General features: G+C 39.0%; 1 long non-coding RNA gene across 7 annotated transcripts in view; it reads left to right on the top strand.

Annotated features, from left to right (window-relative positions):
• The window catches only part of LOC310725546, a 65,890-nt gene that overhangs the window by 21,116 nt on the left and 31,210 nt on the right, over window positions 1-13,564 (top strand). Inside the window, exon 3 of one of the 7 annotated variants that reach the window (XR_014533406.1) lies at window positions 8,399-9,026. The exons of 5 other annotated variants lie outside the window; for them this stretch is intronic. This is a non-coding gene — a long non-coding RNA (uncharacterized lncRNA). Of the gene's footprint in view, window positions 1-1,995; window positions 3,129-8,398; window positions 9,027-13,564 lie in introns of those variants that run through there. One more of the 7 variants, XR_014533407.1, reaches the window with a different exon arrangement.

Genomic DNA, 13,564 nt, shown 5'->3' with positions numbered 1-13,564 from the left:
CTGCAGGCCGGTGTGGTCAGCCAGTTCAAAGCAACCCGTCTCATTTGTTATACACTTTTACGTAACAACGTGCTGATTCCTCCCTACGCCTGCAAGGCAACAAAAAAAAAGGGCAACAAAAGAATGCCTTCCTGTTGTTTCTCTTTCTTCTTGAATGTCAAATTAGGCTTGTAAACGTGTGGCTTTAATTTCTAGCTTGTCTGTTGAAGTGATTAGCATGTATTAGCATGTAGCATGATGTAGTGTTTGCCTGGCAACTAATTCTCATTCCCTTATTTTATTTTATTTATTTATTTATTTTTAAGAATAGTTTTAAAATGAGCTAACAGATTTTCGCCACTTTTAGATATGGGCACTATGTTTGCAATTTGAATAGTGAGTTGAGGAACTGTAAGGAGGGCAGTGTAGCACATATGGCAACAATCTGCCTTGCTAATCCAGATATTAGACAAGTTTAGGTTCAGGCTTCTGCAATCCAGCACACTCCATCAAGGGCACTACATACCATCCTTCACCGGGAAAACACAGTCACCAGTCAAATAGACAGCAGCGGTTAGCTTGAGATTGAGTAACCGCTATTGTCGGTGCTCTCCGAGAGGGTCACCAGGGGGGCGGGTGAAAGTGCGATCCCTTTCACACAAGTGAATTATTATCATTCTTGAGAGATGTTATTCTTCACCTGGCTGAATAGATGTGCAAGATTAGGGAGTCGATATTGTCAGCAAATGTTTTTTAGAGTGCTAATCAACCAGACCCATAGGGCATTTATCCCCTCCTACCTCCATCCACCCGTGTGTATAAATATAGCATAAATATAAATTTGGACATGCCAGTAAAGATGGAAGTCTAACTAGAATTATTGATCTTTGTAGTAATTCACTTGGCTCACCTACTTTCCACTGCTCTTTTTTTCTTTCCTAAACTCAGCAGAGATGTTGTTCTTTGTCTCGTTCTCTTCATGTATCCATTGTTCACCTAGATGAGCCAGCTCTAGTAGTCCGAGTACATTTCATAATTTAACAAAGAATTTGGCATTATATGAATATGTGGAATTTTGGGGTGGTCCTTTTACTCCTTTTTTTATGTCATGCTGTATCACACCATTCTGCTGTTGTTTTATTTTAGATTTTATTAATGGGTTGAAATTGAACTAATAATTTATAATAAGAAGAAGAAATCGGGCTGCAGCTATCAATTGTTTTATTTATCGAATATTTTGCTTTTTTTTATTTTAAGAAGCAGTACTAAATATACAATAGCATATAAGACGGGTCTCTTAAAATGAACCACAAATTGTTTCCTTTTTAGAAAAATGACCAGTTTTATTGCTGAAATTGCATGAAAGATTATCTGTGAAAGCTAAACCCATTTAGTGCATTTGAATGCCAAATTACATCAAAATGCAAATATAAAAATCAATTTCTAAAAATCTGATAAAGGTAAACGCACTGTATGGTGTTTTCTATATGGTTTGGTTTGAAATGGTACAAATTTTGGAAACTTTCTGTCGTTTTCTTTGACCTTTCTTTTTCGTATTCGAATTACTCAAGTCACTCGAGGAAACGTTTCGGCCCTAATACGAACTACTGATGAATCTAATGCAGACTTTACATCATTGGCTCTGGTCAGGAAACATTTTTGGCCAAAAAACTAATTCCAACCATTATTTCAGCCATGTTCTATAAGATCCTTGCCTGTTTGCTCTCTTCTTCATTTGGGGTGTCTTTATCTGCGTGGTGCAAAGCCCTCTGGGAGTCGTCAGTGCCTCTAAATTGGCCCATCCCCAGGGGGCTGCATGTGCTGGCTAGCCAGGCCATTTGCAATAATCTCCTTTTTACCGTTTAGAGACTAATTTGGTAACATTACACCTGCCTCTGTGAGCCACCGCTTTGGCAATGCTGAGGCCTTCTGTGGCTTCCTTCCCCTTGATTTATTTATTTATTATTATTAATATTGTTTTAAGCCTAAAGCCCAGATCTGCTTTGTGTCATGTAGGATGTGCTGAGGTCTTGGATCAATAGAATCAAAGCCATGAGCTCCAATCAGCATTAGAAGCAGATGAGGAAGACCTCAATTTGCGCGTTTCCCCCTCTTTTCCCCGACCCTCGTACCCTCCCGTCCCAGAATCCTCTCTGCGTGTGACTTGGACGACATCCACCGCTATCAGACGCAACATTGTGCGTGAGCTTTGCATACGAAATATCTTTGTCCTCCAGCCTCAGTGTTTGCTTACCGACCGTCTCTTCGCACTTTTTCTTTATCTCGCCGTCCGGCTCCTATTTATTATCGGATCAAACTTCTCCCCGGACGTCACTTTGTGCTAAAATGCAGATGGATTGGGTTTTAAAAAATAAAAAATAAAAAGCTAGCATTCCCCTTGTCCCATCTACCATAAAAGTAGCTGCGGTGAAAGCTAACACCACCCTGGCTGTCTTTGTTTAGCAGAAATATTGGGTTTCATACCACAACTTTAAAGAGCCAGACAGTGAATCAAGTTAACTAGAGCTGCTTAGATGGAGATGCACGAGACAGACATCCATAAGACATTCATAATAACACATATGCCGCCTCAGCCTTTGTTCTGCTTAATTTATGCTAACCCTAATGTCCTTGCAAGGCAGACAAAGGACAGAATGCCGGACATGCAAAAAAAAAAAAAAAAAAAAAAATTAAAGTAATACAAAGGGAATGAAAATAGAGTAGAGTAGTATACTTTACTGGACAGAAAAACAGCAACCTCACCACACTGGTCTCAACCCAAAACCCACAGTCCACTCTGCAAAACCCATCGAACCGAAGCATGTCGATATTTCGGCCTTCCTTTATGCAGCATGATGTTGATTAAAAGTGTAAGGGTTGGGGTTAAGGAAAGGGTGAGGATTAGTATTATGGGCTGTGACTGGGGTTACCATAACAGCCTGGTAGAAGAACTAGTAATAACAACAGTAGTAATAATAATCACTGACTAATTGACAGAACTCTGTGTGCTTCCTTGCCCGAGCGTAGATGTTTTGACAACGGCCCGGTATTCCCTTGAAGTTTATGGACTTAAATCAAGTATAATGAGGGATACTTATATGCCATGTTTTTTAAGGATGAGATACTGGAAGCGAGAAAACCTTTTTTTTTTTTTTCGATAATAAATTCCAAAAAAAATAAATAAATAGACTCTGTTTCAAATAATGAGAGAGAGAGAGAAAAAGAGAGAGAGAGAGAGAGAGAGAGAGAGAGAGAGAATCATTCAATTAAACATCACCTCTGCCTTTTTCAATGTCATTGTCTTTTTCATTGGTCAGCAGCAATAATATACAAGTGATTTGCACTAATAATACAATCATTAACTAATTTGGTGGTCACATGACCGTGTCTTGTTTTTGAGCTTTCAAACGATTAAACCGCATACATTATAAATCTCCTATTGTAGATAGTTTGATTATTAATGACATATACACCTTTACTGGCTTATTTTAAGGCATCAGAATTTTAACTTAATTATCCGGTTATGTGCATGTGTGTAAATATAGAAAAAACAAATCTCTTAAAACATTTTGCATCATGTTCTGTTTCGAAACGAATCTGATTGATGTTTAAAGGGATTTATGTGTGGTAATCAATGTGGTAATCAAAATGTTAATGTCATATATTGTATTATAGTACAAATGTCTAATGCATATTATAGGCAGTACTTTAAGACAAATTGACTTGTCAGAATGGTGCAATTAAGGTTTTCCAATTAAACCAATAATGCAAAACACAAAATATTATTCATTGTTTTTGGGTTTTTTTTACCAAAAAAACTGCTGTTTTATAACGGTAGATTATTTGAGAACTTGTAGTGAACCATATCTGAGTCAAATTGGTCGACCTTTGATGACCTTTTATTATCTTAATAATTTCAAAGTAAAATGGAGTGAAAATAGAAAAACTTTTTTCTTTATTTTTTAATAATGCACTATGCTGTTTCAAAAGGAATTTCAGCGTTTGTCATGTGACCACTATGGTTTCTTGCTCAGTGCATTTAAATTTTTAAATCGTATCTCCAGCTTTGTGCAGATCGACATATAATTTAGACCTGAATAGTCATTTTGAAAACATTACAGCCTGGTGATACGACAGCATTGGTGCTCTCTCAACACGTTTTAGAGTGTGCGAGGCGCAGGCTTCGACTCCCTCGTGCCATTTCGAGAGCACTCCTGTCACGCTGGAGGAAAATCCCGTTTGATGTCTGGCCCCTGTCTTTCACACTCCTGCTAAAGCTGCAGGTTTAGCGCGTCTTCCCGTGCAAAGCCCATGTCCTCGGTTTTTGTGGCTCCCTCTCTCGCGGCTCCTTCCTATTGTGTGTCGTCCTGTCACCGTGCCCACATTACACTGTGTGAAAAATAGGCCCATAGCCTTGGGGCATCATGGGAGTTGTAGTTAGAGAGGAATGGATGTGCTGATTCTTGGGTTTGCAGAGAGCTTTGCTGCTGCTCTTCTTTTGTTTTTGTGTTAATTTCTTTTAAAAACATTTTCAAAACGAGTCCTAAATAGCAATGTTTTTTTAATGCGTGCAATTAATAATCTTTATTAGAATGGCTGCTGAGATAGATCCTCAGTCTGTAGGTTTTTTTTGTCTCTTTTGTGGGCATTTCTGATCCTGGCTTCTTTCTCTCCTCCGCCTTTTGTTAACCTCGCACGCCCATATGCATGCTCCTTATCTTATCTACGTGAATATCGCAAACATTTTCAGCCAAGCAAATATTTAAACAGGCCAGACACAAAAAAAAAAACGAGAGAGAGAGGGAGATTTAGGGGAAATGGGGGGAAAATGGGGGTGGCCTCGATTTTGTGACGCTATTTTCATATTGAACGTGCCACATGATCCCACCATAAAGAGAGTTCCTGAACCTGCTCTCTTAAACTGTAGCAGGCATATATTACCAGGCTTAGAGCTTGGCAAGCGCTCGCATTTCCCAAAATAGATTTTTTTTTTTCTTCTCAACAATGCCACACGAGGATGCATTAAATAAATCTGCGCCCGGCTAATCCAGAGAGCAGCTCATGTGTTAAAGAGCGAGAAAGAGAGAGAGAAAGATATGCGGGACAGACGCGTTTCAACACATCTTTAAGAAGGAGGGGTAAAAAATACTGTTAATGTGACAGAAACGTGAAAAAGCGAGAGAAAAATAATCTCATCTGCATATCGATAGTTCTCATGTTTTCTTTTAGTTGCTGTTTTCCTGCAGTCTAAACCTAGGCCTGAGCTAAGGGGCCGTTTAAAACACATTGTAGATAAGTGTTAATCCACTTCTCTAAATCTCCATAAATAGCACACTGAGGTTGATCCCTTTCTCTTTCTTTTTCTCACCATTGAGAGAAAATTACAGTAGATGAATTAGCTCTTTTTCTTTCTTTCTTTTTTTTTTTTTTTTCCGCGCCATGCACGTTTCGTAATGAAAGCTTGGCTCCTGGGCTTTCCTCAACAAAGCCTAACAATTTTTCCACTTCTCACCAAAAGAAGGACCTGTTCCACTTTTAATTAATAGTTCTTCATTAAGAGCCGACGGCGTGCTTTGAAATAGATTCGTGAACCAGAGAAAAACAACAACATTTTCTTTGAGGTGGCAGCGAGTAATTTAATCATTCAGGGTTCAAAAGATCCTGTTTCTGATGTGATAAATTCTTCTGAGATGGCTACAAGTGTACTGCTTTGTATATCATATTGCATATTGCTAACCGAATTGGCTATGAGCCGTTTTCCCCTTCATTTTTGAGATTTTTTTGCCTTTGCCTAGGTGCCATTATTGTGGATGGAAATAAACGCGCCTGCTCAGGTCGGGGTGCAGCAACGCAGCATGATTTTGTGGTCATCACACAGCATTTACCGTAATTATAATCTAACGTGATGTGCTTTAATACTTAATTGGTAAATGTATGTGAAACAGATTATTTCTTGCCATCACTTACATTATAGCAGCTATAAACATCCATTTAATCTCTTTAACTGAAAATGAGCCAATTCATCATAACAAGGATATAAATTTTAAAGCCTTATTATCTGACATGATAGTGCACTCATTTTAATACATTATGAACCTGTTAATTGAACTGTAGCTGAAACTATTGTCAGAGCTGCTGAGCACTTTCTGACCAATCAGAATTGCAAGTTCGGTGCAATAGTGGCTTTGATAAATGAAGTGGTTAATACTCTGACGTTGTGTAGCGTATGCTTCTAGTGTAGCGGTGTGCAACAAAAGTGCATATTAGCGCTTTTACAGCCACCATATGCATCTCTAAACCTGTACAGGGCCACTGACATAAATGAATAAATAAATAAAAAGCTCTTGAAGTGAGTAACAAAGGAGGAGGCGACGCTAGCACCCACTTCAAGCTGATGTTTGTTTAGGGCTCGGATGTCCACACTCGGCTAACGATTAGCATACATCTGCCTCAGACGGCACACTGGACTGCATTATGTACACTGCTGTCGAGTCCTCTCACAGACACCACTGCGCAAACAGGCACGTCTGGAGGAGTGGATGTTAGCTTGCCTCTTCTAGTGACCTTAAACAGCAGGAAAGAGTGCAGCAGGTCAATAAATGAATTAGTCAGTGCTTAAGTATAGGCTTGGCTTCAATGCGACACAGGTCTGAACGGATAGCATTAGCATTAACCAATTAGCAATGATAAACCGTTCATTAAAAAACCTTTATATAAAAAAAAAAAAATGTAGTCTAAAATTAGAATGTTCTTAAAAGAGGGTTATTTGGGTAAAAAAAAAAAAAAAAAGTTCACTGCTGTTATATTATTTAATCGTCCTTCATGATCTATCTCTGATTTCCTTTATTTATAAAAACAAACTTTGTTTTCCTCCCCCGTGACGTTAAAAGCTGTGACGTTGTACAGCTTGGAGTGGTTTGGTTGCGCTGTATTTGGCGCTGTCAGAACAAATCGACGCTGACACTGAACAGAGGCCGAGCAGGAGCAGGCGCGGAAGTCCCACTTTAGAGACGTGGCTGATTTCGCAGAGATTAGCGTAAATCACATGGCACTTAAGCTTATTACCCCGGTGGCCAATAACACTTTGACACCTTCATGTTACTTTTACGATGTTGGTGATCACTTGTGTTTATTATGATTTTATTTGTATTTTTTTTAAGCTGACAGCATTGAAAGATTCAAGACGTAACGCATTTCCAATTTCCTGAACTAGAAGTTAGTTTCTATTTAAACATGGATTTTTGTTTTTCCCTTAGAACAGGAAGGCATTAGTTTAGAGACAGTCCCATCTCCTTGGTGACAAGCCAGTTACTTGTAGTAGGCAAGAAGTGAATATTCAATTTTTCAGAAATCATGATGTATTATGTTTGTAAAATTGTCTTCTAAACTGTGGAACTACTGAAAAGTGCATCTAAATAAATCCTGAGGAAAAAATTCATAGTAGATCTTTTAATGTTTCAGTAAAAATTTATAAATGTGGACATGTGGAACCAAGACTCACAGCTGTTTTACACCTAATCTCCTGAATGGTAGCTAGCATTAAAACAAACAAGCTAAATGCTAATCATTGAACGTAATCCTCATAAAAGTTTTTAGGAATTTGGATTGACCCCTTGATGCTGCCTGGTGCGACTTTTAATGATTGAAAAAAGGAGGTGAAAAAGGTGTTGTTGTTTTTTTAAGGTCACATGAAAGTCTCATGTTGTGCCAATCGAGCACTATATGTAATCAAGTATGGAAAATAAATAATTCCCACCGAATTAATGCATGGAAACACGAAGGAGTGGAAATAAATGTGTACCGTTTTACTTTACATGTTAAAAAAAGTTTTCTAGTTGTTGCTTGGGATTCCTTATGCTCTTGTGCCTTTTCCTGTAAGACGTGTTCTCTCATTTGTATGCTCCCTTTTTCATCACCTCTCTGATGATCTTCACTGTTTAGTTTCAACACCGTTTTGAAACACAGCCGTCACACATGTCCGCTATTTAGAGAAGGACAGAAGCATTCATATGTTCTCATTAGTCTGTTGACATTATGCTAACCACACACTTCCTCTTGATTCCTTTTCTTTCTTTTCTTTGTCTTTCAGAAAAATTCTCTCTCACCCTCTCTTTCCTGCTCTCTTTCTTTCTTACTCACTCACTCACTCACACTCTCTTTCCCCATGTGACATAAAAGCATAGGAGACTGCAGGAGGCGCAAGAGAGGGAGCCGAGACGGTGGCATTTAAGTAAATAATTTGTATGATAATTCATTACAGCACCCTCTTTTTGCACTTTAATTGCCCCAAATTATAGACATTTCACAGTATTTAGTTTTAAAAAAAAAGAAAGAAAGAAAGCTAAGACCATCCTAATGAAAAGAAGAGGCCTGCCTATCGGACTTCAGAGGTTCGCTCTAAATGAAAATGTAATTGCAGGCGGAATGGTACGAGAGGAGTCGACCCAGCGCACCAGATCGGCGGGTATCTTCAGACGGCGGCGCAAAAAGGCTAATGACGGAGCAATTTGGAACATTTACTCACCCCAAAGACTCTCATTAAGTCAATCACAGGCTTAGCCGAAGCTCACTCTCAGCGGCCGAGCGAGCCCGAGCCGCTTATTCCAACATCAATCAGAAGGGCCGTCTCTCTCTCTCTCTCTCTCTCTCTCTCTCTCTCTCTTTCTCCTTCTGTCTCTCTCTCCCTGAGATAGCAAAAAAAAAAAAAATGGGGGGGGCAAGTAATTTATTCGGGATCTTTGAGAGGATAATGGCCAATTATTTGTTTATAACACTGGTTAAATTTTCATTAGGCAGATTAATGGAATATCATGTACTGTCAACAGTGGACCGAGGGGTGGTGTGTCAGAGATAAATTTGCCTGCAGATGATGTCACTGTTGGTAAATTGGTTTTCTCCCCCTCTCTTCCTCCTCCTCATGTCCGTCCCTTTCCATATGGAATTGTAAAAGGAGGGATTTGGGTACGCCGTGCTGATGAGAGATGAGAGGAAACGACAGTATAATGCCTGTTTACGGGCTCCCTGTCTGTTTTCCTTCAAGCGTTAAGAAATCCAGCTGATGGTGAAACTTTTGTATTGTTTCATCAGGTTTTTTTTTAATGATTTTATGGAATAATGTGAAGGAGGAAAAACAAGCCATGCAAATAGGATCAGCGAATAAAGTATGCAATATCCTTTTATTTTGAAGTACCTTCAATTTTCTGGTATTTATATGCATCTCTTCTTTTGGGCATTTACCCTGCCTTTATTTCCATGCCTCGATTTATAGTTGCTTTAAAAATTTCTGAAATATTTTAAAGTAAAGCAAGCGTACAGGATGTGTTCTGCCACCTATCAGGGAGCTGATCCTTTTTACGCTTTTATCATTTTCAATTTAAACTCAACACTGTGTATTGGGAGTGCAGTGGACCCGCAGCCGACCAAGCTGTTGGTGCTGTTTAAATGATTCATTTCAACAGTTTAAACTTTCAGATGGGCTCATAAATTGATTCATGGACTCATAAATAGAGCTTTTCGAGCCGTGACACGAAGGGGACGGTGTAATCTGACATTATGCAGCTGACTCCATTTCTGCAAAAACGGCAGTCTTTAGTGAAACAGCCACTACAAGGAGAGCGTTTCTGACCCCACTTGCTGATAGGATGATAAATAATGGTTTGAACTGAGAGTCAAAGGTCCATAAACATCCACTTGAAACATATCTGAGAATTCCTATTTTCAGCACAAACCTGTGGCCTGAGGCATATCTATACAAACACACACTCACCCCCACACATACACAGATGCACACTTTCAGTCTTTAAAGAAAAGTTTTTCAAGCCTTCTAAAGTAACTTGGGGCCAATGAATATTTGACAGACGGAGACTGAAAATGTGATAAGGACCTTCTTATTCAACTGAAAGATGTGAAAGTCCAGCTACTTTCAATTCCTTGCTTATATAAGTTCCAGATAAGCAGCTAACCAGATAGTGGCAATAGTTACCTTATAATGCCTTAACATTAGTGGCTATTGTGGCTGTTGTTTCACAGTCACCTCTGTTGACTTGTGCCACAAACTCTGACCAGTTAACGCGACTGTTTTAAACATAGAATAGAATAAAACAAACGATAAAGCAATAAACAGACCAGAGAGGGAAAATGGAGCAAAAGTCTTGGACAGTCTGTGGAAATACAACCAAATGCTACAAAAGCCTCAGCGGTTCACATTGCATTCGTTTCTGAGTATTTTATTCTGCCCTGTAATTCATGCTCTCTTTATCCAAACTAACACAATGCTTTAGAAGTAGGTGTGGCTTTCTCAGGCAGCTGTAACGGCCTTCAACCTGGCCTGTTGGAAGTTGTTGTATTATAGGAAAGAGCTTACTGCTTGGTGGGTGGCAGGTGGCAGGAATTGGAAGGTGACCAAATTGGATGGAATTGAGGAAACTTGTCTAACAGGAACCAGTTTTGTTTTCACACGTAGCTTGATTCTGCAACACAGTTCTCAGTTTGATTCAGTGACATGCCACTGCAACCTTGTGCACCAAGTTGACTTCTATAAAAGTTTAGTTGACGTACATTAAATTAATGAAAGCTTTTGATGAACTGATTTCCCACCCAAGGCATGTTCCCACCTCAGGATAAGATCTGTTGTGACACTGGTCCAGGATAAAGTGCTCATTGATCATGAATCAGTTGAGAATTTGGAGAGCACATTTGGCATAAACAAGAAAAGAACAAGAACTGTTAGCTAGAGGCTGCATTATAATTTTTTTTCTGCAATAGGTTTTTCTTCCTCCTTCACCAGATATTCTTGATATTGAATTCCATTCCACATGTCTGATGATTCTTCTGTTGGAGTAGTGGTTGGTCGACTTAAATGTTATTTTGTGTTTCCACAATATAATAATCAGTAAATATCCATGTTGGATTAACGAATCAACTCTAGTATTCACATCCACTAAAGCTGTCCAGTTCTACCCAAACAAAACAATTGTTGTTCTAGAGGTGATGGTTATCACGGGCCAAGCTATCTGCGACTGGACACAGCAGGACAAGAGGCCCGTTTAATTAGGCCTGCTGCTCTTCTCCGGTGCGAAAAAGGCTCTCAGGCCGCTTTGATTCCCCCCGTCGCTCGCCCAGCAGGAAGTGCCTGGTGATAATTGACCTAGGATTTCCTTGTTAACCAGCCACAGACTGGCAGGATTAAAGTGATAGAGATCTCAAGACGAAAGTGGCAAGCTAAGGGGATAAGGGGAGGAGTTGTAGTTGTGGAAGTAGAGAAAATGGAGAGCAAGTGAGGTGGATGAGGGAGGGGTGTATGGGGGGAACTAAGCAGCTATTTACCACTCTCAAGAAACCAGAGGAGGAAATAGCAATAACAGGTCCTGCCGTGAGTTGTAGCTTCCACTTATCTTGGCCATTTCAGCTTGGCTGATCAAAGATTGGCTTCCATCCGAATAACCTGGGTTCTAGGCTGAGTGCATGCTGCCATGCTGGAGGTTTTTTATTTTTTTGTAGCAAATTATCACTTTTTTTTCTCTACTTTCCACTGCCTTATTGCTCTGAAGATGCATTACTGTTTGCAGAATGCTAGAGAGATTATCTCTTTTTTTTTTTTTTTATTTAGACAATTATACACTAGTACAAAAAAAAGAAGTGCTTTTGTAAATGGAGCAGTTTTGTTGGCTTTGTACTAGCGGGTCATGAGCACCAACAAAGCTATTACCATGCAGGAAGAAAGTGAGAGTGAGTGAGCAGTGCTCGACTAGTCATTGGCGAAAATAAGGATTCCAGTACACCTAATCCAAAATAATTTTTATATTTTTCTGTCCACTTCTACAGAAAGCACACACACAGGATGTCCTTCAAATACCCATATGTGGACAAAAAAACGACAAGGAAATGTCCGGACAGAATGTATAACATTTTGTTGTTGCCTGTGCGATTTGTAAATTCATACCCTATCTATAAAATTGCTTTTACAGTCCATGAGCTTTCTCTTTGAGTATTTCCATATATAGAAAATGCCTCTTGTAAATGTCATCAGTTTTTATTAATGGCATATTTGTGCACTCAACATTATCACCTTTTTTCTTTTTAAACATTTGCCTGAATGCTCGTTTTACCCCTAGGCAGGGGTATAGAAATCTGTCAGCTGTAAAAATCACACTTTTGCTTTATGAAAGAAAAAAAACTGTGGCGTCGCCTCTGTTTATGCAGGCCTCTGCTTGTTTATTATTGCACTTATGATTCATTCTTTACGTTCCCAACATTTATATTTCATCACATCGCAGTGAATGCTCGATTCGGATTAGTGCGAAGGTGTTGATTAATTTTCTGTAACGGCGTGGCCAATTAATACATTTTCTTTCATACATTATTATTTCTATATTAAGGATGAATCCTGCGATGTATATTGCAGACGCTCCACATATTTGTTAGAAGGCTGAAAGAGATTAATTTAGCATTTCTGGAAGGAGTCTCCAGTGTGAATGCTTTGCAGTACTCCAGGTGAATTAGCTGAACACACCAAAGACTTGATATGAGCTGGACAGGTTCTCTGATATCACACCTATCCGCTAAAGCAGTGATATTTCAGTGATATTAGTAACAAAAGTGTGTGTAGTAAGAGTTGGACGGAATCCGTTTGCTGTGATTTTATTATACAATATTTCTAACCCTTCTAATTCCCACTCTCACAAAAGTCAGTAAATGGATGTTTTATGGCAACGTCTCAGGTGCCTTATCTTGTGTTTCTTTCTCTCTTAATTAAAACAAATCCACAAACTGTAACCTGTATCATTTTTTGTGTGATTACCTATATTCATTTCCTGCTGATAGCTAATCAGAAACACACTGTTGTTAGTGCTTGGTGTCATGGTTACATAAACCGTCTTTTGTCCAGATGTCCCGACCTAAGAAATAAACAGAAACTTAGTGTAATCCCATTTATTTATTGTCCTGCACTAGCTACCAATGAGTGTTGAACTTTTGTTTTTTATTTTAACTGCAAAGAACGTGCAGGGAACATCAGAAGAACTTTGCAGCCTAATCAGAAAGCTTATCCACGTAACTTTTTTTTAAATATGGTACCTGACCAGAATGATGTATATGAGTAAAACATTATTGTCCAACACTGGAATTTCCTCTGTAGGTCAGGCATTTGACCCTATCCAGAGTCCAGCTTCATGACCTCTGAAATGCAGGGGTTGAATCATTGCTCATGAAGGTTCAAGATGAATGTACAAATTGAAATATGAAGCGGAGTGCTGTGTAGATTAGTGCTACAGACTTATTTCTGTGTCTCTGCTTTGTGTTCAGTCAAAAGAGCTGAAAGAGCAAGTATCAAAAATCTGTGATCCAAGTTGATGTACACCATAGTGTCATTGTGATTGAGATTGTGCTGTCATTGTTTCTACAACTAAAAATGAAATGATCACGTAACACAGCAGGTTAGTAGAATTGAGTCAGAATCGAACCAAATGAAGAGTTTCGTCAGCAGAATGTTGTCGATTCATTTTCAGTAATAATTCTGGTTGCAATGTTTTTTAATAAATGGCAAAAAATTCCATAGTAACCACTTGCACATGAACTTGTCTACAAT

The sequence above is a fragment of the Silurus aristotelis genome, assembly GCF_946808225.1.
Source record: "Silurus aristotelis genome assembly, chromosome: 4".
In the NCBI taxonomy this organism is placed as follows: domain Eukaryota; kingdom Metazoa; phylum Chordata; class Actinopteri; order Siluriformes; family Siluridae; genus Silurus; species Silurus aristotelis.
This window is presented reverse-complemented; position numbering and strand designations above follow the sequence as displayed.